The following is a 26,129-nucleotide window of genomic DNA, read 5'->3' on the forward strand; positions in this document are numbered from 1 at the left end:
AATCACGTTGGCTCGGCACGAGGCACGACCTAACACGACCCAAAACCATCTGAACACCTACACAAAATAAGCACATAAGGCGGCTTCGGGAGTGTATGCGGTAAAACCCTCTTAATGCTTAATTAAGCTCATCCTTTGGGGTTTTCAAAAATAATAAATAAATAAATGAACTTTTGACATAGGTACAAACGATGGGCCTAAAATAACATTGAGCTGATAGATAAAAAATAAATAGGCCCTTGTTGGGCATTGTTAAGCTGATTTGACCAACTAGTCTAAGGTGCACCCTTGTGCACCTTAGATAGGTGCAACAACGTAAAAAAATTAACACTACGCTCTACAAAATGAATATTTAGTAAACAAATATGAACTTTTAGTAAAAAAAGTATGAACATGAAAAAAGAATGAACATTTAATAATAAAAAATGAACACATAAAAAAAATGAACATTTAATACTTATAATGCATATGTTTCATAATCATATTATTTTTTATTTTTTTAAATTTTATGTTCATAATTAAATGCATTATATTCATAATAATATTTTATATGTTCATATATAATTTCAAATATTCATAATGTAAATATGTAGTGTTGTTCATGATATATTAATTAAATCTGTTTATGCATATGTTGTCTTTCTTAAATGTTTATGTTCATATTTTTTTACGTATATGTTCACCTTTGGAATGCTTTTATTCACTTTAAGAAAACCAATGCTTACGTTCATATTTTGAAATGTTATGTTCACTTTCTGAAATGCATAAGTTCATATTTTTTATGCCTATGTTCACTTTCTGAAAAGCTAATGTTCACATTTATGGGAACCTATGCATATGTTCATATTTTGCATGATTATGTTCAAATAAAAAAAAATGCAAAAAATTAGATAAATTTCAATTCGTTAGAATTAAGAAAATCATATATTACCTCCGTTAACATTTAGTTGCAACTTTGGAATATTTTATGTCTCTCAAATAATACCCCAAAGTTGCGGCTAAATGTTAATGAAGGTAGTATAACCTAATCAATCGAAGTTAATAACAAAGTCACCACGTAAGAAATCGAAAATCACACATTTTTACGCCCATGTTCACTTTCTGAAAAGCTAATATTCATATTTTTTATACCTATGTTCACTTTCTGAAAAGCTAATGTTCATATTGTGCTGTTGTTACACCTATTTCTAGGTGCATGAGTGTGCACCTAAGAATATGCGCTGATCTGACTTCTTAGTACTTTAGTGGAGAAGTCTTAGTCCATACCTAATATGTATGAGAGTCATACATATTGAGGTGAGTGTATATATTTTTAAGTTTTATTGTATACAAAATATACGATTAAAATTTACATTTTTTAAAAAAAGACCATACAAAATATACCATTAAAATTTAGATTTTTTTTTTTAAAAAGACCAAAATACCACCATGTTGTATGTTGCTCATACAACACTACGGGTATGTTGTATGTACCTAGAATTCTCCATAGTTAGTGTCACACTGTCAAGTGTACTTGGGGCCTCTAGTTAGTTCCTCATTATTCTTTAATGTCACTATGTCAGTTTTCTCTTTTCTTTACCCTTCTTCACTCAACAATAGAGATGGCAATGGGTGAGAGGTGGGTTGGCTGGTGCTTCATCCATACACCTTCATCCACCAACGATCCATTTGTCACCAAATTTACCTTCAAACATTATTTGAAATCAATCAATCAATCAATCATCAATTAAATACTACTAAAAGCGAATCTAAAGACACACTTGTCAATATATTATTAAATAATTTCCCGCCAAAAGTACTTTCTAAAAAAATTATTGTTATGTAAGGAAAAAATAAATTATATCTAAATTATATCTTAACTCTTAACATGACCACGTGGCATATTTAACCTAAACAATAAAACAATTAATTACCCCCCAAACCAAACCATGATTTATTTTTGGGAAGATAAGGTTGACTTATTCTAAAATCATACTATAAAATAAGCTAATTTAAACTCACCATACAAAGATTGCCTTATTTTTGACAAATTTCCTACATGAATTCAATAGTATAAATAAAAATTGTTGTCACATAAAGCCTTAACAAACTTTTATAAATTAACTAGGTTAGGTCCTGTGCAATGCACGGTTATTAACAATATTTATTATTGATTTATTGTTATATATAATTGATACTCCCTCCATCCCTAAATTACATTTCTCTTTTCAATTTTTGGTATTCCAAAATTACATTTCTCCTTTCTATTTTTGGTAAGTTTTTTTTAGTAAATCAACTCTCTTTTTCTGTTTTATATTTAACGCTTTCTCACTCATCCTTACCTAATCTCACTCATAAGTCATAATCCTTGTGCCAAATTACAATGAATATGAAAAATTTTCAATTAGGAGCATGTGATTGATCCTTTTTTTTTGCAAAGGATTGATGACATGTCATGAGTAATAACTAATCTATCTTTGTACTTACCATTGCATTATCTAATTATTGTTATTTGTCTTATTCTTCCATCCTTAATTCCCGTGTAAATTTCCAAACAGGAATGTAATTTAGGGACGGCGGGAGTAGAATATACTCCGTAATATATATATATATAAATTGTCTAAATTTATCATGGACAAAAATGAAGTATTTGACGGATTAAAACACGGAATATCATGTTTAACTGACATTCTAATGTTTCAGCCATATAATCTAGAAAATCTATATTAGTTGAATATAATAAGATAAAAATTATATAGGAATAAAAAATCCTACAAAACCATAGAAAGAAAAATTAAAAAAAGGAGATGATGTGACTCATGTGAGTTTAGACAAAAAAATCTATACCTATATACTTTTCTGTGATCAATATATTGTAATGTCTTATTTTTAGTCATTAACTTTTGTCTATCTCAATTGTACCCTTGAAGCAGATATTTGTTCGCCATACAAACTTATAGTAGAAGATTGTATTTTGTAAACATGTTATACAAATATTATATTTTCCACATTAGTTAAATGAGTGTCAATTTTTCCTTAAAAAAGGTAAATATCATGGCTATTTATGTATTAATTAATTTTTACAAATAAATTCTTTAAATAAATTTTCTATTAAATTAATTTTTATCTTCTAAAAAAAATACTAAGGACACACCAACAATGACACTCTGTTAGTATATAGTTATTGACGGTATTAATACATCAAGATTTATGGCTTAAATATACCAAAAAAATGTATTAATTTTATACTATGTAGATGCTAGAGAGATTGAAACAATAATAATTTGTTTCCCTAAATATGATAATAAGTCATAAATAACCTATACTTTTAATTTTTTTACCATTGCATATCAAAATGTATTTTTAAAAATGTTTATGAGCCACGAAGATCCGCACATACTAACAGTACACTACGGGCCTGTTCATATTTACTTAATAATTTCAGTTTAGTTCAGTTCAGTTCAGCTCCAATCAGTTCAGTTCAGTTCAGCTCCAATTAGTTCAGTTCAGCTCTTAATTTCCCTCTCACATAAAATATTCATTTCAACTCAATTCAGTTCAGTTCAGTTCCAATCAGTTCAGTTCAGTTCATTTCAGCTCCAATCAGTTCAGTTCAGTTTAGCTCAGTTCAGTAAATGTGAACAGACCCTACATCACCATTTAACTAGCATTGTGCCACGTCATAGGCGTAAACTTTTTTTAGAATTATTAAACTCATAACTTATTTTAGAATTTTTTTTTTATTTGTTATTATTTAATTTTTTTTTTTTTGGAGAAAATTGAAATCAATTACATACTCCTTAAGGGGAATCCAAAGGGACCCTTGTCAATGTATTATTATAATAATTCCTGCCAAAATTACTTTCTAAACAATAATTATTGCTGTATAAATATAAGGTTACATTAGATTATGAGTTTTATTTTATATATAATCTAAAGTAAACCTTGTAAAATATCAACTTTCACATACACATTATTACCATTACATATTTAAAGATTTTTTTCCTAACATGTTTTTATTTTTTGAATATATATTTAATGCGTTTTATAACGGATTAATCGATTCAATTTTTTTTTATATAATTATTATATATTTATTATAATTATCAAAAATTTGTGCATCGCACGTGAATTTTTTTTTTTTTTGGTGAAAAAAAAAATCACGTGCAATGCACGTGATTTACCATAGTTATAAACTACGAAGTATATGTTAGTGGACCAACTCAACCAAAAGCTTAAGCTGATGGTTTAGGCCCAGGAATATGTTTTATACTCTATCACGCCCCTCACACGAGAGCCCATTTGGGCTAGAAGTTTGGATGCAGCATGGGCCTCCCTCATACCCAACGCTTAATATTCCACTTGAAAGTGGGGGTGAATGAGATTCGAAATCGTGACCTTTGTATCACGCTGGCTCTTGATACCACGTTAGTGGACCAACTCAACCAAAAGCTTAAGCTGATGGTTGAGGCCCAGGAATATGTTTTATACTCTATCAGTATATACCAATACAACTCAATAAAGATTTCACATGATCGAGTATATTTCTATTCATACCAAATATATGTTTATCAAGATGTTATATAAAATTTGCAAGTGAACCAATATAAAGATTTCAACCAAGAATAACAAATAGGAACAAAGAGATTAACCATCATGTGCATTAGCACATACATCTACATACTCCGGTTATTGTGAAATCTTTAGCTTATTCCATTGAGATAAATTCAATTTTTTTTCAAAAGGAGTTGATTGAAGTCAATGGAACAAGCTTTCTATATTCAGCAAGTGCCAACAATGGATAATAATTCCTGTACATTGGAAAATGTAAAATGCAATTCTTCAAGGATGTTCCCGTTGATTCCTATTTTCAAATGAAATTAAAATTGAAATAAATATCATTATAATCATTGGTTGAAACCAATAATGACTATGTACTCCATAGGAGGTTGAGGGAGTTAATTACCTGTTGTGGAAAATCACCATTATCTAGTTGTGAATTGATCATAAGTCTTGCTGCCCGATGTAGAGGAATAGGGTCCCTCTCCGCCTAATTAAAATTTGATTGAGTCAATAAGTTTTCTTATGAAATACAATGATGGATGATATCTTCCCCAGCTCACACATCTTCATACCCAACACTAAAGGAAAAATTAGATAAAGGAAAAATTAGAAATAATAATCCCAACTTTCATCGATTTTATTCCAACTTTTGATTATTCCAGAATAATCCGAACTTTGGGGTTCCTCTTTTTCTTCAATCCCAAACCGCTCAACGAAAGTCAATGACCTATTATATCAGGTCACGTGACACATGCCAAGTCCTGATTGGTCATAAACTTAAAAAAAATAAAAAAAAAAACAAATAAAAAAAAACAAAAAAAGAAAGCTAGCAGCCTCCCACCAGATGTATGCCGCCTTCGCCGCCCTTTCCCCCACCATCCGTACGCTGTCGCGTCTCCCCTCCAACACAAAACCGCCGCATCTCCCCCTGCCACATAGGACCACCGGATTGACGTTTTTCCCCTCCCTGAAACCCCCCCCCCCAATACCCTCACATAACCACCAATGAAACCCTTCCCACTGCCAAAAATCCAAAATTGCAACTAGAGTTTTTGATGGTGAGGGATGGGTTTTTGGTGATTTTCGAGAGTAGGGGAGGTGGTTTTAAGGGGTTTTCGAATAGAAGAGGAAGAAATTTCAAGGGAAAGTGTGGTTGCCGGAAAACGGGAAAGGGAGAAGGAGGGAGGTTGGGGGATCACAACACGGCGCATAGGGAAGGAAACCGGTGAAAGGAGGGGAATCAGCGGCGTAGAGGGGCGGGTAATAGCAGTAGCCAGTGGTTTTTGGGGTTTGGCTGGTGGCCGAAATTGGAAGGGATTTTATTGGTGGTTGGGGTTTCAGGGAGGGGTTTTATTGGTGGTTGCGTAGGGTTTTGGGGAGGGGGGACGGTGGTTTAGAGAGGACGTTGGAGCGGCAACTCTGCCGGTGGGGGAGAGATGGCGGTTTGGCGAGGGAGGTGGCTGGTTAGGCGGGTTGCCCAACTGACGGGGTTTCGAAATGGGTTTTTTTTTTTTGTATTTTAACCAATTAAATCGCGACACATGTCACTTAAACAAAAAAATAAAAATTAACCCATTCAACCGGTAACCGGTATTTGGGATTGAAGAAAAAGAAGGTCCCCCCCTCCCCAAAAAAAGATCAGATTATTCCAGAATAATCGAAGTTGGGATTATTCTTCCAAAATTGATGAAAGTTGGGATTATATTTTCTAATTTTTCCAACAAATGTTCCCCAAGAAATGAAGGTTGAATGTAATTTGAATTTATTTACTTCTTTTTCATGTTGAATTTGGTGGATGAGTTATTTACTTTAAATATATGAGAGAAATCATGGTAGAAAAAAAGGGGGAGTTAAATTTGGTCAAAATTGCAAGTCATTATTAACCTATTACTAATGTTTAATTAACGGAATGCTTACGGTAAATAATTTGTTGAAATATAGGTGTACCACTAATAATTAAAACTTAAGCATGTGTATCATTGATAAAAGCCCAAGCTTGGGGTGTACCAATGATAATTTCCCTAAATTAGAAGGATATAGTTTTGTGAATATTCTTTAAATATCTTTTGAGATTTCTTAATGTGATTAGGACTCATCTTTAGTTTGTACATGTATATAATAAGGTTCGATCATAAAATTCAAAATATCACACTCTATACACAATTTTATACGTGGCTGGCCACACCGTGTGGCCGGGATTACTTGTAGGGGGTTACCTCCTTTGGACAGGGGTTGCTTGTAAGGGTTACTTTTTTTTTTTTTTTTTTTTTTTTTAAATAAGGGATAGGGATCACTTATTATGAGGTTACTCGTTTGGTCAAGGGTTACTTGTAGGGGGTTACTCGTTTGGTCAAAGATAAATTATAGGAATTACTTATCCAAGGGTTACTCGGTCGGTCAGAGGTTACTCTCACACTGAAAACGAGCTAACCGACTGAGTAAGTAACCCTACAACTAACCCCTAAATAAGTAACCCCTAAGTAAATAACCCCTAAATAAAAATACCCATACAAGTAACCCCTGAATAAATAACCATGCCAGACCTGAAAACGAGCTAATCGACTGATAAGTAACCCCTGCAAGTAACCCTTGCATAAGTAACCCCTGAATAATAAGAACCCCTACAAGTAACCCCTAAATAAGTAACCCCTATAAGTAACCTTGCCACATGGTGTAGCCGACCACACATCAAAATTGCTGCACATATAATACATGTACATAGTAAGTTGGTTATATACCTGGCCAGCATGGAGTAGACCCATTAAAGCCCAAGCAGTCTGGACGACATTGGAGTTTCCTTCTAGTGGCACAAATTCCTTTGTTTTGTCCATGAAAGCAATACATCATAAATTCATAAGTGCAAATATATACTCCGTACTATGTATAAAATAGTTCATGTATGTTTCTCACATAAAGTTTTTATTTTGCATTTTGTACAGGTTTTACGTAATTAAAATTATAATCACTTTTATGGTTTCAATTGTTGGTGTAGTAGGCCTTGTGTTAATAATTACAAACATCAACAAAAAAAAGTTTGACATGGATATCATTATTTAAATTACCTCCTTGGTACATGAAAGGTAGCTCTCACCCCAGCCACCATCTATCTTTTGTGTTGCAAGAAGAAATTCAACACCCTTTCTAATGGCTACACAATTATCGTATCTCTTTCCAGCTGCTACTAACCCTTTAAGAGAAAAATATGTCCCATATGTAAAGCAAGTCCCCCAACTTCCATACCTATAAAAATATTATTGCAATTAATCAATGTTACAATGTTGCATGTGCAGGTTAATTGCTTGTTATTTTTTAATCCGGTATTTGCGGATCAAACACTTTGAAAGTGTGGGGGAAAGGTAAGGGTTCCCCGCCCTCAAAGTGTCTCTAGTGGGGAATGGGGATTAAACCCCCAACCTCAAGGTTATCACTGGACTATATATATCATAATGAAATTATACTACCTCCGGTCCAATTTACTCGCAACAAAGGAATATTTTATGTCTCACAGGGCATTATTTGTGAGACATAAAATATTCCTTTGTTGTGAGTAAATAGGACCGGAGGTAGTAGTTAATTTCAATGAATATACATGATCGATGATGCATGTTACACGCATGCTTATGTAAGATACACATGAATGATGATGAAATTGATGATATGGAGTATGCATGATACCAAGATATGGAGTATGCATGTTACACGCATGCATGATATGGAGTATGCCAGACCTGAAAACGAGCTAATCGACTGATAAGTAACCCCTGCAAGTAACCCTTGCATAAGTAACCCCTGAATAATAAGAACCCCTACAAGTAACCCCTAAATAAGTAACCCCTATAAGTAACCTTGCCACATGGTGTAGCCGACCACACATCAAAATTGCTGCACATATAATACATGTACATAGTAAGTTGGTTATATACCTGGCCAGCATGGAGTAGACCCATTAAAGCCCAAGCAGTCTGGACGACATTGGAGTTTCCTTCTAGTGGCACAAATTCCTTTGTTTTGTCCATGAAAGCAATACATCATAAATTCATAAGTGCAAATATATACTCCGTACTATGTATAAAATAGTTCATGTATGTTTCTCACATAAAGTTTTTATTTTGCATTTTGTACAGGTTTTACGTAATTAAAATTATAATCACTTTTATGGTTTCAATTGTTGGTGTAGTAGGCCTTGTGTTAATAATTACAAACATCAACAAAAAAAAGTTTGACATGGATATCATTATTTAAATTACCTCCTTGGTACATGAAAGGTAGCTCTCACCCCAGCCACCATCTATCTTTTGTGTTGCAAGAAGAAATTCAACACCCTTTCTAATGGCTACACAATTATCGTATCTCTTTCCAGCTGCTACTAACCCTTTAAGAGAAAAATATGTCCCATATGTAAAGCAAGTCCCCCAACTTCCATACCTATAAAAATATTATTGCAATTAATCAATGTTACAATGTTGCATGTGCAGGTTAATTGCTTGTTATTTTTTAATCCGGTATTTGCGGATCAAACACTTTGAAAGTGTGGGGGAAAGGTAAGGGTTCCCCGCCCTCAAAGTGTCTCTAGTGGGGAATGGGGATTAAACCCCCAACCTCAAGGTTATCACTGGACTATATATATCATAATGAAATTATACTACCTCCGGTCCAATTTACTCGCAACTAAGGAATATTTTATGTCTCACAGGGCATTATTTGTGAGACATAAAATATTCCTTTGTTGTGAGTAAATAGGACCGGAGGTAGTAGTTAATTTCAATGAATATACATGATCGATGATGCATGTTACACGCATGCTTATGTAAGATACACATGAATGATGATGAAATTGATGATATGGAGTATGCATGATACCAAGATATGGAGTATGCATGTTACACGCATGCATGATATGGAGTATGCCAGACCTGAAAACGAGCTAATCGACTGATAAGTAACCCCTGCAAGTAACCCTTGCATAAGTAACCCCTGAATAATAAGAACCCCTACAAGTAACCCCTAAATAAGTAACCCCTATAAGTAACCTTGCCACATGGTGTAGCCGACCACACATCAAAATTGCTGCACATATAATACATGTACATAGTAAGTTGGTTATATACCTGGCCAGCATGGAGTAGACCCATTAAAGCCCAAGCAGTCTGGACGACATTGGAGTTTCCTTCTAGTGGCACAAATTCCTTTGTTTTGTCCATGAAAGCAATACATCATAAATTCATAAGTGCAAATATATACTCCGTACTATGTATAAAATAGTTCATGTATGTTTCTCACATAAAGTTTTTATTTTGCATTTTGTACAGGTTTTACGTAATTAAAATTATAATCACTTTTATGGTTTCAATTGTTGGTGTAGTAGGCCTTGTGTTAATAATTACAAACATCAACAAAAAAAAGTTTGACATGGATATCATTATTTAAATTACCTCCTTGGTACATGAAAGGTAGCTCTCACCCCAGCCACCATCTATCTTTTGTGTTGCAAGAAGAAATTCAACACCCTTTCTAATGGCTACACAATTATCGTATCTCTTTCCAGCTGCTACTAACCCTTTAAGAGAAAAATATGTCCCATATGTAAAGCAAGTCCCCCAACTTCCATACCTATAAAAATATTATTGCAATTAATCAATGTTACAATGTTGCATGTGCAGGTTAATTGCTTGTTATTTTTTAATCCGGTATTTGCGGATCAAACACTTTGAAAGTGTGGGGGAAAGGTAAGGGTTCCCCGCCCTCAAAGTGTCTCTAGTGGGGAATGGGGATTAAACCCCCAACCTCAAGGTTATCACTGGACTATATATATCATAATGAAATTATACTACCTCCGGTCCAATTTACTCGCAACAAAGGAATATTTTATGTCTCACAGGGCATTATTTGTGAGACATAAAATATTCCTTTGTTGTGAGTAAATAGGACCGGAGGTAGTAGTTAATTTCAATGAATATACATGATCGATGATGCATGTTACACGCATGCTTATGTAAGATACACATGAATGATGATGAAATTGATGATATGGAGTATGCATGATACCAAGATATGGAGTATGCATGTTACACGCATGCATGATATGGAGTATGCCAGACCTGAAAACGAGCTAATCGACTGATAAGTAACCCCTGCAAGTAACCCTTGCATAAGTAACCCCTGAATAATAAGAACCCCTACAAGTAACCCCTAAATAAGTAACCCCTATAAGTAACCTTGCCACATGGTGTAGCCGACCACACATCAAAATTGCTGCACATATAATACATGTACATAGTAAGTTGGTTATATACCTGGCCAGCATGGAGTAGACCCATTAAAGCCCAAGCAGTCTGGACGACATTGGAGTTTCCTTCTAGTGGCACAAATTCCTTTGTTTTGTCCATGAAAGCAATACATCATAAATTCATAAGTGCAAATATATACTCCGTACTATGTATAAAATAGTTCATGTATGTTTCTCACATAAAGTTTTTATTTTGCATTTTGTACAGGTTTTACGTAATTAAAATTATAATCACTTTTATGGTTTCAATTGTTGGTGTAGTAGGCCTTGTGTTAATAATTACAAACATCAACAAAAAAAAGTTTGACATGGATATCATTATTTAAATTACCTCCTTGGTACATGAAAGGTAGCTCTCACCCCAGCCACCATCTATCTTTTGTGTTGCAAGAAGAAATTCAACACCCTTTCTAATGGCTACACAATTATCGTATCTCTTTCCAGCTGCTACTAACCCTTTAAGAGAAAAATATGTCCCATATGTAAAGCAAGTCCCCCAACTTCCATACCTATAAAAATATTATTGCAATTAATCAATGTTACAATGTTGCATGTGCAGGTTAATTGCTTGTTATTTTTTAATCCGGTATTTGCGGATCAAACACTTTGAAAGTGTGGGGGAAAGGTAAGGGTTCCCCGCCCTCAAAGTGTCTCTAGTGGGGAATGGGGATTAAACCCCCAACCTCAAGGTTATCACTGGACTATATATATCATAATGAAATTATACTACCTCCGGTCCAATTTACTCGCAACTAAGGAATATTTTATGTCTCACAGGGCATTATTTGTGAGACATAAAATATTCCTTTGTTGTGAGTAAATAGGACCGGAGGTAGTAGTTAATTTCAATGAATATACATGATCGATGATGCATGTTACACGCATGCTTATGTAAGATACACATGAATGATGATGAAATTGATGATATGGAGTATGCATGATACCAAGATATGGAGTATGCATGTTACACGCATGCATGATATGGAGTATGCCAGACCTGAAAACGAGCTAATCGACTGATAAGTAACCCCTGCAAGTAACCCTTGCATAAGTAACCCCTGAATAATAAGAACCCCTACAAGTAACCCCTAAATAAGTAACCCCTATAAGTAACCTTGCCACATGGTGTAGCCGACCACACATCAAAATTGCTGCACATATAATACATGTACATAGTAAGTTGGTTATATACCTGGCCAGCATGGAGTAGACCCATTAAAGCCCAAGCAGTCTGGACGACATTGGAGTTTCCTTCTAGTGGCACAAATTCCTTTGTTTTGTCCATGAAAGCAATACATCATAAATTCATAAGTGCAAATATATACTCCGTACTATGTATAAAATAGTTCATGTATGTTTCTCACATAAAGTTTTTATTTTGCATTTTGTACAGGTTTTACGTAATTAAAATTATAATCACTTTTATGGTTTCAATTGTTGGTGTAGTAGGCCTTGTGTTAATAATTACAAACATCAACAAAAAAAAGTTTGACATGGATATCATTATTTAAATTACCTCCTTGGTACATGAAAGGTAGCTCTCACCCCAGCCACCATCTATCTTTTGTGTTGCAAGAAGAAATTCAACACCCTTTCTAATGGCTACACAATTATCGTATCTCTTTCCAGCTGCTACTAACCCTTTAAGAGAAAAATATGTCCCATATGTAAAGCAAGTCCCCCAACTTCCATACCTATAAAAATATTATTGCAATTAATCAATGTTACAATGTTGCATGTGCAGGTTAATTGCTTGTTATTTTTTAATCCGGTATTTGCGGATCAAACACTTTGAAAGTGTGGGGGAAAGGTAAGGGTTCCCCGCCCTCAAAGTGTCTCTAGTGGGGAATGGGGATTAAACCCCCAACCTCAAGGTTATCACTGGACTATATATATCATAATGAAATTATACTACCTCCGGTCCAATTTACTCGCAACAAAGGAATATTTTATGTCTCACAGGGCATTATTTGTGAGACATAAAATATTCCTTTGTTGTGAGTAAATAGGACCGGAGGTAGTAGTTAATTTCAATGAATATACATGATCGATGATGCATGTTACACGCATGCTTATGTAAGATACACATGAATGATGATGAAATTGATGATATGGAGTATGCATGATACCAAGATATGGAGTATGCATGTTACACGCATGCATGATATGGAGTATGCCAGACCTGAAAACGAGCTAATCGACTGATAAGTAACCCCTGCAAGTAACCCTTGCATAAGTAACCCCTGAATAATAAGAACCCCTACAAGTAACCCCTAAATAAGTAACCCCTATAAGTAACCTTGCCACATGGTGTAGCCGACCACACATCAAAATTGCTGCACATATAATACATGTACATAGTAAGTTGGTTATATACCTGGCCAGCATGGAGTAGACCCATTAAAGCCCAAGCAGTCTGGACGACATTGGAGTTTCCTTCTAGTGGCACAAATTCCTTTGTTTTGTCCATGAAAGCAATACATCATAAATTCATAAGTGCAAATATATACTCCGTACTATGTATAAAATAGTTCATGTATGTTTCTCACATAAAGTTTTTATTTTGCATTTTGTACAGGTTTTACGTAATTAAAATTATAATCACTTTTATGGTTTCAATTGTTGGTGTAGTAGGCCTTGTGTTAATAATTACAAACATCAACAAAAAAAAGTTTGACATGGATATCATTATTTAAATTACCTCCTTGGTACATGAAAGGTAGCTCTCACCCCAGCCACCATCTATCTTTTGTGTTGCAAGAAGAAATTCAACACCCTTTCTAATGGCTACACAATTATCGTATCTCTTTCCAGCTGCTACTAACCCTTTAAGAGAAAAATATGTCCCATATGTAAAGCAAGTCCCCCAACTTCCATACCTATAAAAATATTATTGCAATTAATCAATGTTACAATGTTGCATGTGCAGGTTAATTGCTTGTTATTTTTTAATCCGGTATTTGCGGATCAAACACTTTGAAAGTGTGGGGGAAAGGTAAGGGTTCCCCGCCCTCAAAGTGTCTCTAGTGGGGAATGGGGATTAAACCCCCAACCTCAAGGTTATCACTGGACTATATATATCATAATGAAATTATACTACCTCCGGTCCAATTTACTCGCAACAAAGGAATATTTTATGTCTCACAGGGCATTATTTGTGAGACATAAAATATTCCTTTGTTGTGAGTAAATAGGACCGGAGGTAGTAGTTAATTTCAATGAATATACATGATCAATGATGCATGTTACACGCATGCTTATGTAAGATACACATGAATGATGATGAAATTGATGATATGGAGTATGCATGATACCAAGATCCATTAGGGCATTGAGAGTTCTCAATGAATTCGGTTGCCTTTGTGATGAAAGTTTCAATCTCGTCCTTCCTATGGCTTGGGTGTATATTCTTGAACAATACTAGAGCTTGAATTGTCGAACTTGTACACTCCACGTACCTATAATTTGCACCATCTTGTTATTCGTCAGATCAATTCATTTAGGTTTTAGAATGGTTGGTCTTGAATTTGTGATCATCACTAGTAAATTTGGATACTCACTCATGCTCGACAACAACGTTGGCAAATGAATCCGTAGGATTTAAGATCTGACGATTTACAAAATAATATAGAACTCGTCAAAATGTCAATCATCAATCATCATATTCATAGATTGCGTTGAAACATACGATCTTTGTACAAAAATAGAAATGAATGAACCGCATTTTTACTTCTTCTTATATATCAATATCTATCATCTCTCCCTAGCATAGTTATTTTATGAAATTCAATTTTAAACTATTTTTGAAGACCTCTCAAAATAATGTACGTTCATAACATAAGATATCAGTAATTATTATTTACTCACCTCTAACCATTTTTGACCTCTCACTGGCTCCCAGCCAGTAACACCTCCATTTTTACTCTGCAAGTAATTAGATTTTGAATCGATATGAGAATAAGGGAGAGAAATAGTGATCAACATGGTGTTATGTTCTCTTTTTAATTGATTATAAAAGTGTTGGTGATATCATTGTATCAGATTACATTCACATAAACATTACACATTACAGTATATTAAATTGCTCTGCAACCTATAGTTTTAAAACTGAGTACACGCATATTAAGGGCTTACTTTGTTCACATTAATATTTTTTTTTTTTTTTTTTTTTTTTTTTTTTTTTTTTTTTTTTTTTTTTTGACGGGGGACATTATTTTCAATACTAATAAGTTTAGATATGAACTTGTTTTTCCTAAACTGAACTTGTCATTAGATAAGGGTTACTCAAGTTTAAATTACAACTAAGATAAGTTTTAATAAGTTCAGATAAGGAGTGTTAACTATTCATCTGATTTTCGCTAATTTAAACTTGTCTAAATGTATTAAACCTTATATTAGTTATAACTATATGAAAGCCCGTTCGATGCATGTTTTTTTTAATACATTTTTTTGGACAGGTGGTTTTTTCATGCATAATTTTCAAGAAAAGTTATATTTCTTAGTTAAACCATATAATAATTTAATTACATTACTATTGTCTATAAAAAAATATATATATATTTTTAATTATTTTTATGTAAAAATGTGGCTTTATCGGTTGATTTCATCTCAAGATATGATAATTTTCTTACTTATACCATATAATATTTTAATGAAAGCAATTTATATTGTGACCTTATCGGTTGACGTTAGTTAAGTGGCAATTGAAGTTATTGAATCTTATAATACTAAAATAAAATATAATGAATCGTTGATTGTGTCCGTTGTTGATTTCTAAACCAAGAATGTTATGATGTTCAAATTCTAAGATACGCTTCTTTGCTTATAAATATTGTTGGCATTTAGGATTTCCATAAAATTGTATGTTTATTTGTGTGGTTCTATGAGATTAACAATAACTTGGTTATATAGAATTAAAATAAAATGCTAAATTTAATGTGGTGATAAATTTTTATCATTGAATATGATAAATTTTGTTAATATAGTATTTAATTTTTTAATAGAATAAATGATTAGCGGATTTTTTTTTATTTGTAAGATAAAAGAAAGGAATTTTTTAAATTTAATGATTTATGATTTTTTTTTTTATTTTAATGATTTATCGTTTTTTATCTAATCCAAAATTAATTTTTTTTTTTTATTATTGAACTTAGTTTATATTTTTTTATTTGTTTATTTTTAATGTATATTTTTTATATCACTTTTTTTTTTTTGAATGAATATCACTTTTCTTATTGCATTATTATTTTACCTAATCAAAAATTGATTATTTTTCATAACAATTGAACATGATTTTTATTTTAATTATATTTTTTAAAGTTGAAATTATATTTCTTATATAAATTTAATTTTATTACAATCATATATTGTATTTTTATCACTTTTCAAATTTGTTAATTGAACGTTTTTTTCCCACACTTTTTAACTCAAATGTAGTTTATGTTTATTGTTTTTCAATCTTTCTTACTTTTTTGTTATAATAGTATATATTTATATCTAATAACTTAAATTTTAATATGAAAATATAATTTATTCATCAGTTTTTTTTTAAATTGTTTGAATTTTAATATCTAAAGTTGATTTTTACTTTTTTTAAAAGATGATTTTAGTTTTTAAAATTATTTAAATCTTAATATCTAAAGTTAGTTTTAGTTTTTTAAAAAAAGAATTTTAGTATTTAAAAATATTTTCAATCTAATAAATCACTATTCATTTTTTTACAAACGTGGTAAAATTCTTAAATCTCATTCGTCCGTGAATTTTTTAATTCTATAATAAAATAAAAATCTAATTTTTTATTGGTCGAAATAAGACCTTTGCTAATGTTGCTTACTGAATGCTTCCGAAAAATGCCTACTTTATATATATACATATATACATGTATATATATATGTATGTATATATATATATATATATATATATATATATATATATATATATATATATATATATATATATATATATATATATATATATATATATATATATATATATATATATATAACCCTTATCAAAACCTTTTTTTTTTTTTTTTGAACTAAATTTATTGAAACTTATTAAATATAAAATAAGTGAAAATAGAGTGAACAGTTGTGACATGTATAGTACAATACTAAGAATCGTGGCAATGAAATTATTTCAATATTGTAGGGTTTTTTTTATTTTTTTTTTATTTTTTTTTATAAAAAATTTTTTTAATGGATTTCATTATTGTAGTTACTCATGAGAGTTTGGGAGAATTGTGACATAGCTTGGTAGGATATTTGCCTTTGGAAAGTTTTTGTTTATTATTGTTATTACAATCGACTGTGTTGGTATGTATGTGTATAACCCTTCCCTGAAAGGTTTTTTTTGGAAAATTTTCTTGTACTGGTATTAAACTATAGTCTTGAAGATCATAATATGAAAAATATGTATCGAAAATAAAAATGACAAGTTTACCTGTAAAGAAAGCAAAAAATTGACGGAGTCAAAAATACACTCATTCTCCATCTTTTCTCCAACAAATTCAGGGGGCATCGTTGATAAGATTAAGCAGCACTTAATAGTGAAAAAAAAAATATAGAGTTAATAATGTAATACATATATGAAAATTAAACCACCCCTTCAGTGGTTCAAAAAAAAAAAACAAGCCCTTCAAAATTTAAGCATATACTTGATGCACATAGGGTAATCTTGTTTATTTGACTAGGTTAATCTCGTGCGATGTACAAGTCAAACTATAATTTGTTCTGCTTATTTGTATGTGATACATATTTAAGGAAAACATAATAAATCATGTGACTTCTAATTATCTTGTAATTAAAGATATGTTAGATATAGAGTATTCAAATCATACGGAGTATTGTAACTACTCGTACATATTTCATTATCATTATTTAAATAAAATTTAAACTTATTTCTAAGATGTTAGCATTAATTTAATGGTTATCTTTTATTTAAAAAATTGAAGAATTAATAAAGAATGGAACCAAACACATACAATCACTATAAGGGGTTGTTTGGTTGGGGTTAATTATCAAAGGGAATGAGAATCAACTGCCCTCATTCCATTTATTGTTGTTTGTTAGACCATTTTTCCCATTCCCTTTACCCTCTTCATTCCCCAAATCCCTCTAACTGCATTCCCCATCCCCCTAGGTATTCTCATTCCTTACCCACCTTCACACCACCACATCACCACCTTCACACCTACCAACACCACTGGAAACCAGTCCACCTTCATACCTGACCACCGCCGCCTAAACTCCTCGTCGGAATTCGCGGCCTATGTTAGCTCCTCCCTCATCCATCGTCGAGGGTAATCGCACTTCCTTCATCCCTCAAAAATCTTCATCACTGCCCCTGTTTCAATTGAGCGATGAAGTTCAATTTCGATCTAGGGTTTTTTCGGGGCTGAGGAAGGTTTGCAAGGGGCGGGGATGCCAGGAGAAGGGAGGCGAAGGGTGAGGGAGGTGTGGCGACTGATTTGGTGGTGGGAACGTTGGAGAGTGAATGTTATAGGTGGTTGTGTGGTGATGGTGTGGTGGTGGGACTGGTGGGTCTCATGCCCTTTGTTTTTAAAACAAACAACAACCCAAATTTTAGGTATTTTCATTCCATTCTTTTCTTTCTCTTTGTTCATTCCATTCCGATTATCCCATGCGAACCAAACACATACAATCACTATAAGGGGCTGTTTGGTTGGGGTTAATTATCAAAGGGAATGAGAATCATAAAGTATTTTAGGAAATATGTAATTAATCTATCAATTTCCAACCTTTATTTATCTTGACAAAAAAAAAAAAAAAAATGATGTCACCAAAAGTTTGGAGGGAATTTTTTTAATGAGAAGTTGACACTTAGACAGTGATGATGTCAGCGATTATTACTTTTGTTACTCCCTCCGTGTTTTTTTAAGTGATATACTTTTCATTTCCGGCCGTGTTTTTTTTAAGTGATACATACACTTCCTTTTTTGGCAAAAATATATATTAAAATATTATATCTTTCTCCTCTCATGGTCCCCACCCAAATCCACTACTACTACCTCCGTTACATATTAGTTGCAACTTTGGGCAATATTTGTGAGAGATAAAATATTCCAAAGTTGCAATTAATATCTAACGGAGGTAGTACTTTTTTATTATATCTTTCCTCTCACATTCATTACTTTTCAATGAACTATTAACCCCACTATCTTTAACAATTTTTTAATACTCCATTATCCCACTTACCTCTTATTTTATTTAAGTCAATTAAATTGCCTAAAACTATGTGCCGGTCAAAGTATATTACTTAAAAAAACACGGAGGGAGTATATTTATAGATACATCTTTACTTACTCTCTCCATGTTTTAATAAGTGTTACACTTTGCAAACATATATTTATAGACAATTTAATTTTTTTTCCATGCACTACCTGCTGCATGCAAGAATTGAAAAATGCCTAACCCCTTGGTCTAGATTATTTTGAAATGTTTGCTTGATTATTTCATCCTCACACATATAAACAAATAAATGGTAATTTGACATGTAGCCCTTACGGCTAAGAATAAGTATTTAATATATTTTGTAATTTTTTTTTTAATGCATGACAAAATCACAAGTAAATTAGCTTAGTGTACTTAATATTATATTTTCATTTGTCTTCCCTTTCCATTTTTAGCACCTTATTGTAGCACTAAGAGCTTTGTATAACATTTTTCATAAATTAATAGTCTACCTTAAGACCGTCAGCAGTGCAATCAGAAACTTGCCAGCCTTGATCTCGATCAGAGAAAGCCCAAGCTCCTTTTGAGATGTGTCGATACATACTCCTGAAGTCTCCCGATGGATTGTCCTTTATCTACATTATAACCAACGTATATCATATATAAGATAAACGTATGTAGTCATTTATAAGATAAACATATGTAGTCATGTAAAATCTTGTTGAATGGTTTCTATTTAAAGATGTGTACTACCTGTGACTCTTTGATGTAGAAGTGAGCTTTTTGTAAAGCAGGTCCAATTTCATCAAGACCCAAATTTGAAGCTATTAACGCTTGAACAGATAATCCACAATCCCATTGTTGGCTCCCAATACCCTATTTTTTCAATAAATATATATATGCTGCTATGATTATCATGAAAAAAATTAATAATCTTGTGATAAAATATATGTTGCATGGATTTAGCGAGTTACATGCACTTTTAATCCATCCTCGGATATCCAAATATAATCAGGAATTCTAGCAAGATGCTTCATAAAATAATCTCCGTTAGGATCTTCCACCCAACATGCCATCATACATAACACCTGTAAACAAAAACGTATTACAGTTAACATCGGTTAAATTATAAAATGTGTATATATAATCGCAATTATGTGATTGATTTTGTCAAATAGCTCAACTGGTTAATAAGGTCTGTAAAAGGTGATACCAAAATTTAAATTTGAATTTTGCTTAGGCACTCTTTTGTGTGTGTTCCTATGAATTAACAAATAAATAAATATATATAGGCACTTGTTACTTAATTGGTACGTAACATCTAACCGTTACCTTTTCCACAATCGCAAGAGTTATGTAACGACTATTTTCGTCTTCATAATGTATGTGCTTCATAGTAATCTCCAAAGCTTTCTTTCGAAACAACTTGTTTAAGGGCCATCGACTAAGGAAAGGCTCCACAAAGTAGTGGAGAGTGTCCCAAATTAAATCTTGAATCAATGGACGAGGGTAATAGAGATCTTCCTGTCGTTGTATACATTACTCATGGTCATAACTTACAATTAATTATTCAATAATTAAATATTTATGACCACGATACATTATTCTAACTAATAACTTAGAGTGTAGGTCCAACATATTGGAAGTCAATTAGAAACGGCACATAAGCAATAACAACAATTAGGTGTAACGTATATCTTACATACCTTAGCACATGCATGACGAGCTTTACTCCAACTAATTTGGTTATAAGGTTCCTTGTAGAGTTCTTCTCTAAGCTGCTTAATTAGTGGTGTAATTGGACCCACAAATTGTTAGAGGACCATCTCAACCAAAAGCTTAAGAAACTGGCATAAATACCATTCGAATGTAGCACCACATTTTACCTACATGCATATTATCACATTATAGTATTTAAATTTTGAAAATCAACCCTCATAACCATTATATTTAAAAGTTTAAAATTGTTACATGTATAATATACAAATTAAAATATATACTACCTTCATTAATGGTTATTTATAACTTTGGGATATTATTTGTGAGATATAAAAAATTCCAAAGTTACAGATAACCATTAACAGAGGTAGTTTTTTAAAGTCTTTAAAATGCTCAAATTAAAAAGAATAAAAAAAAAAAAAAAAATCATTGGACACATTGAACTAGGGTTATTTTAAAAAATCATTTACATACCCATATGCATAGGAAATAAGGATGGAAGGAACAGTAACTCGGGTGGCATCGGGTAGCATCCGGACCAATCGTACAAACCAATTACCTAAAAAGTAAACAATACTTTTTGTAGTTAAATAACACAAAGTTATTTAATTGATCCCTAATTTACTATTTTATGTTCGTTCATCATTATAGCCTTATAGGTAACTCTCACAGTCTCACCAGGATTATATAGCCCAGGTCTCCAAGATAATGTCTAATTAATTTCCTTTATGGCTTTACCCTAAAACAAATTTCCTAACTTGTTAAGTTCTCCAAATATAATATTACATAGAAAAAAGGGTATACATGTCGTATATATTATGCATGCATTATTATTTTTAAGCATGCTAATTAATATTATATATACAAGTACATACTTTATCCAAGACATGCCTTTGACCATTCTCCAGACCGAAATACATGCAATTACGTACGATAAAATCAATAATACCTTGTGCAAAAGTATGTACTAAGGGCACTTACAGAGAGCCAAATTTTTCCCCAAGAAGGAATATGTGTAATACTACCATGGTCAAGGATCCATTTACGAGCTCTAGCGCACGCGTTGCTATGACCTTCATCAGGTCCTACACCAAGTATCCGCAAACAAACGTAGTTGAGCGCGGTACAAAACATGGTGCTATGCCCTTCACAATGAAATCCCCAACCTCCATCTTCACTCTGTTATCAAGTATTTGTGTTAGACATGATAAGATTTGATTGTGAATTGTTAGTTGGCATATGTTAGAATTATGTTAATATTTGATCATAGCTAGGATTCTTGACATAATTATCTTGATTGTAAGCTATATATATTTGGCCTATGAGCTTCAATACATGGCAAGGGGGTTTTACCAACCTCATAATTACAGTTATAGTTTTAAAATATCCCATTAATTTGAACAATAACAATCAACATAAAATATATGCAGCAATTCTCAATTTTTAAAAAAGTTACACAACATAAACAATCACTCAAAAAAATGATCCAAACTTCCAATCAACAAAAGAAGGAAAAAAAAAAAAAAAAAAACTGTTTTTAACACGTAAAGATAGAAATAAATATATGTAAGTTTGATTTATCATACACATTAAACAAAAAAACTACTCATACTGGTCGACATTAACAAAGAGTATACAATTAGTAGACATGAAAAAGATGAACAATACCTTAAAGTCCCTTATCGTCGTATAAATACTTAAAATTCCAAATTTTTGTGACTGATATGATCAAGATGAAAAATTAAGGCTTTTAATATATTTTTTTTTATCGAAACTAAGGTTTTGCGAATCTGCAACTGTTTACGTTCTTCGTAGTTTTGTATATAACTTAAAATTTTCAACTTAAAAAAATCTTTAAGGAAATAAAAATAAAACCAAAAAAACAAAATTAAAAGAAAAACAAAAAAAGAAAGTGAACCAAACCAGTTCAAAGGAAATAAGAAATAGATAAATTCCTTCCAAACTAATAAATTAGCTAGTTTGGGAATTAAATATTATAATTAGCCATTTTGGTATACTTTTGTCAAACTAGCTGTTTTGGTAAAAGATTCTATATTATGTAAACCTCACTCGTATCTAATTCTTATGTGGCTAGCTACGTAGTGTGGTCGCCTCACATCAATCAATTAACCTATACTAAACCTAAAATGACACTTGTCACAATGTCATTAACAATTTTCCAGCCCATTTTACTTTCTGTTTTTACGAAGATTCTATAAGGAAATCATTTTATAGTAATGAAAAATATCTTTCTTCCAGTTAAAATTCTTAACAATAATAACTCTCCACATAAACCCAACTAATATATTTTTATATTTACTTTTAAATTAATATTATGAGTATAATTTATTTTTTATAAAATTCAATACAATAATAACTCTGTAAAAAATTAATAACAGTTGTGCATTGCACGGGATTTAAACTAGTAATTACATATAAAACAATTAATTAAGTACTAGGGGGTCACGGTGATGAGCAAATGGAGCTAAGTTAACGTAGTTAGGTTACTTAAACAAGAAAAAAGGGATACTCTCTTAAATAGTAGAATTATTCTTTCGTTTTTTAAAACAAAAAGTAGGCGTTAGTCGAATGAACAAATAGGGTTACATATTTTTAAATTACTTGATTTACTCGTATAATGATTTTGAATGAATATAAGTTACTTTTTATGGACAACATGGGGTTACCATACTCTTATGAAAAAATAAGGTTACTCATACTGTCATACATATAAATAAGTATTATTCTTATAAACCAATGAGGTCACATAGTGTGGCTGGCCACATACAAGACTTACCCATTATTCATACAATAATGGTGTAGGTGTACCAATACGTAAGTGAAATTCCAACATAAACTACATATTATACAAATAATGAGCAAGAGGATCTTATAAATAAATCACCTGATGATTGTAAATGCTACGAAAGATTTCAGTTCGGTGTTGAGTTGAGAAAGTAGAATTTAGATGTCCTGTTATGTATAAGCAAAATACCTGTTTATATGTGTCATGCATGTATTAGTAACACTTGAAAAAAAAAAGTAATGTTATGGATCATTAATAAATGCATTTACGACACATATATATATAAAGGATTATGATCCAATGAAAAAACTCTTAAAATGAGAAGGATGTAAAGGAAATCTAGCCGTGCAAATCAATTAATCCTACGGACCGTGTGAAAGATCCGTGTGAAACGTCGGATGTATAATATCTGCATACAAAATTTGTATGCGGCTGGCCACATAGTGCGGCAGGGGTTACTTGTATGGTGTTATTGTAGGTGTTACTGGTTTTGTCAGGGGATACTTGTAGGTGTTACCTGTATTCTAGGGTTACTTGTATGGGTGTTACTGGTTTTGATCAGGGGTTACTTGTAGGTGTTACTTGTATTATGGGGTTACTTGTATGAGTGTTACTGGTTTTGGTCAGTGGTTACTCGTAGGGTGTTATTGGTTTAGTACGAGGTTTTGATATGGGGTTACTTGTAGGTGTTACTCAACCCATTCAAGTAAATCATACAAGTAACCCCAGAATACAAGTAACCCATACAAGTAACCCAGAATACAAGTAACCCTGCCGCACCATGTGGCTTGCCGTACTAAAAAAGCTCTAATATATATCTGCAGATTTTCTCCTTCCATGAAAATACAAATCCAGGCCATAACTTTAATATTTCCCATGCCTTAAATCTCTTATTACTAAGTAAAAATTATTTTCAAAGATTAATTACAGAACAACTTTCTTGATTTCTCAAGAATCCTAATCGATCTACTATTGCAAAATTTCTTACTTGTGGAGTTCAGTCGTGGTTCTCATTCTAATTTGGATTCTCAAATTAGTGTCAACGTCTACATACAAGGAGGCAAAAAATATTAATCCAACATTCTTTTTAAATTAGTTGTACGTTTCTTCTAGCTTAAAAAAATCTATATTCTGTCAAAAAAAAAAAAAAAATACATATTTAGTTTGAGGTTTATTTCAAACCAACTTGTACATCTGCAATTGAATGTGTTAATGCAACTACGAAAAAGTCCAAGTTAATATTCGTGATAAACGAGTATTGTTTATCTCATGGCAAAATGGTAATAAAAGTCCACTAATTTTAAAAAAATAAATCTATAATAACTAGTTTGTTAGGGCCCAATTTTTAAGTTCGCCCATAGGACACAAAAATCTCAGAAACGGGCCTGATTATTATACTACTACTACAACATTCATTACCGCATTATTATATTTATTGCATTATTATTACAATCAATTAAATATTATAATTAAAAATTAATTATTATTATATTAATTATTATATCAATTATTATTAAATATTAATTATTTATTATTAAATATTAATTACTAATTATTATTATTAATTATTATCATTATTAATAATACTATTATTACTACTATTATTATTAAAATATTAATTATTACAATTATTAATATTAATTATTTGTTATTATATTATTAAATATTAATTATTATTGTTATTATAATAATTTAATATTAATTATTTTTTTAAGCAGAGCAGAGCAGAGCAGATTGAAGCTGAGAAGCTCTTAAGAAACGAGCCTTAGAAGTTAAATTATGCATAATTTGTTTCAAAATTTTGCACATCAAACATAAAAATAAAAAAATAAAAAAATAAAAAAAAATAATAAAAAAATAATAATAAAAAAAAAAATCCATTTCAAAACATATGACAAAAAATCCTTTTCATTATAAGAAAGTTCTCATATATATATCGACGAACAAGCATAAAAGATGACTAACCAAAGGAGGGAGGTAAAATTGAGGAAAAGAAAATTGAGCAGGCCAATGGCCATCTTCAGCTTGCAAAGCTATGAGATAATGCGCAGCTCTCTTCACCGTTGTTAAGGTGATTTCATCTGTTATATCCTCCCCATCAGCTACCTTCACTTGAGATATTGTTTGCTTGAAGTTCTTCTCTCTTAGGAACTATTATTTGTTTTTCAATGAATAAAGCAATTAATTTGTGGTTAACAGATAGACATATTTAAGAAATATTCTATAATGGGACAAACTAAAAACAAATATAGCCGAAGCTAGTAACAATTATACCTGATAACGCCAAATGAGATCGCCATTAGCCTTATTTTGAAAGATTTTTTCATAGTTAGTACGTCGAAGATCTTCAACCTCCTCTTTCTCTTCGGGGGTGCCATAGTTGGGATCAAACTCCCAAGTTTGGCGCCCCATAAAGTTGTTGGTACTAAATAAGTATGGCTCATTTGCTCCTTGTGCTATCTTCAACCTCCACATTATATGATCCACTCTATAAATTTACATAATAATATATGTAATTTCCTGAGAATAAAATTAGCTCAACAAAATGATAGCACGTATATATAAATATATATAAGCTCAATCA

The 26,129-nt window shown here is 31.8% G+C and overlaps 1 pseudogene across 1 annotated transcript; it reads right to left on the reverse strand.

Annotated features, from left to right (window-relative positions):
• Positions 1-4,591: 4,591 nt before the first annotated feature.
• On the reverse strand, positions 4,592-26,113 carry LOC145616411 (beta-amyrin synthase 1-like; annotated as a pseudogene). Its single transcript, XR_014107640.1, has 18 exons — positions 25,820-26,113; positions 25,511-25,696; positions 23,645-23,734; positions 21,721-21,918; positions 21,214-21,298; positions 20,727-20,906; positions 20,353-20,544; positions 19,995-20,108; positions 19,774-19,896; positions 19,533-19,655; positions 17,270-17,368; positions 14,696-14,752; positions 14,389-14,435; positions 14,143-14,286; positions 13,530-13,707; positions 13,206-13,283; positions 4,946-5,029; positions 4,592-4,843 (listed from the first exon to the last, which is right to left on the reverse strand). The product of XR_014107640.1 is annotated as a beta-amyrin synthase 1-like (transcript).
• Between the last annotated feature and the right edge of the window lie 16 nt (positions 26,114-26,129).

This window comes from Chenopodium album, chromosome 26, assembly GCF_948465745.1.
Source record: "Chenopodium album chromosome 26, dcCheAlbu1.1, whole genome shotgun sequence".
NCBI classification, from domain to species: Eukaryota; Viridiplantae; Streptophyta; class Magnoliopsida; order Caryophyllales; family Amaranthaceae; genus Chenopodium; species Chenopodium album.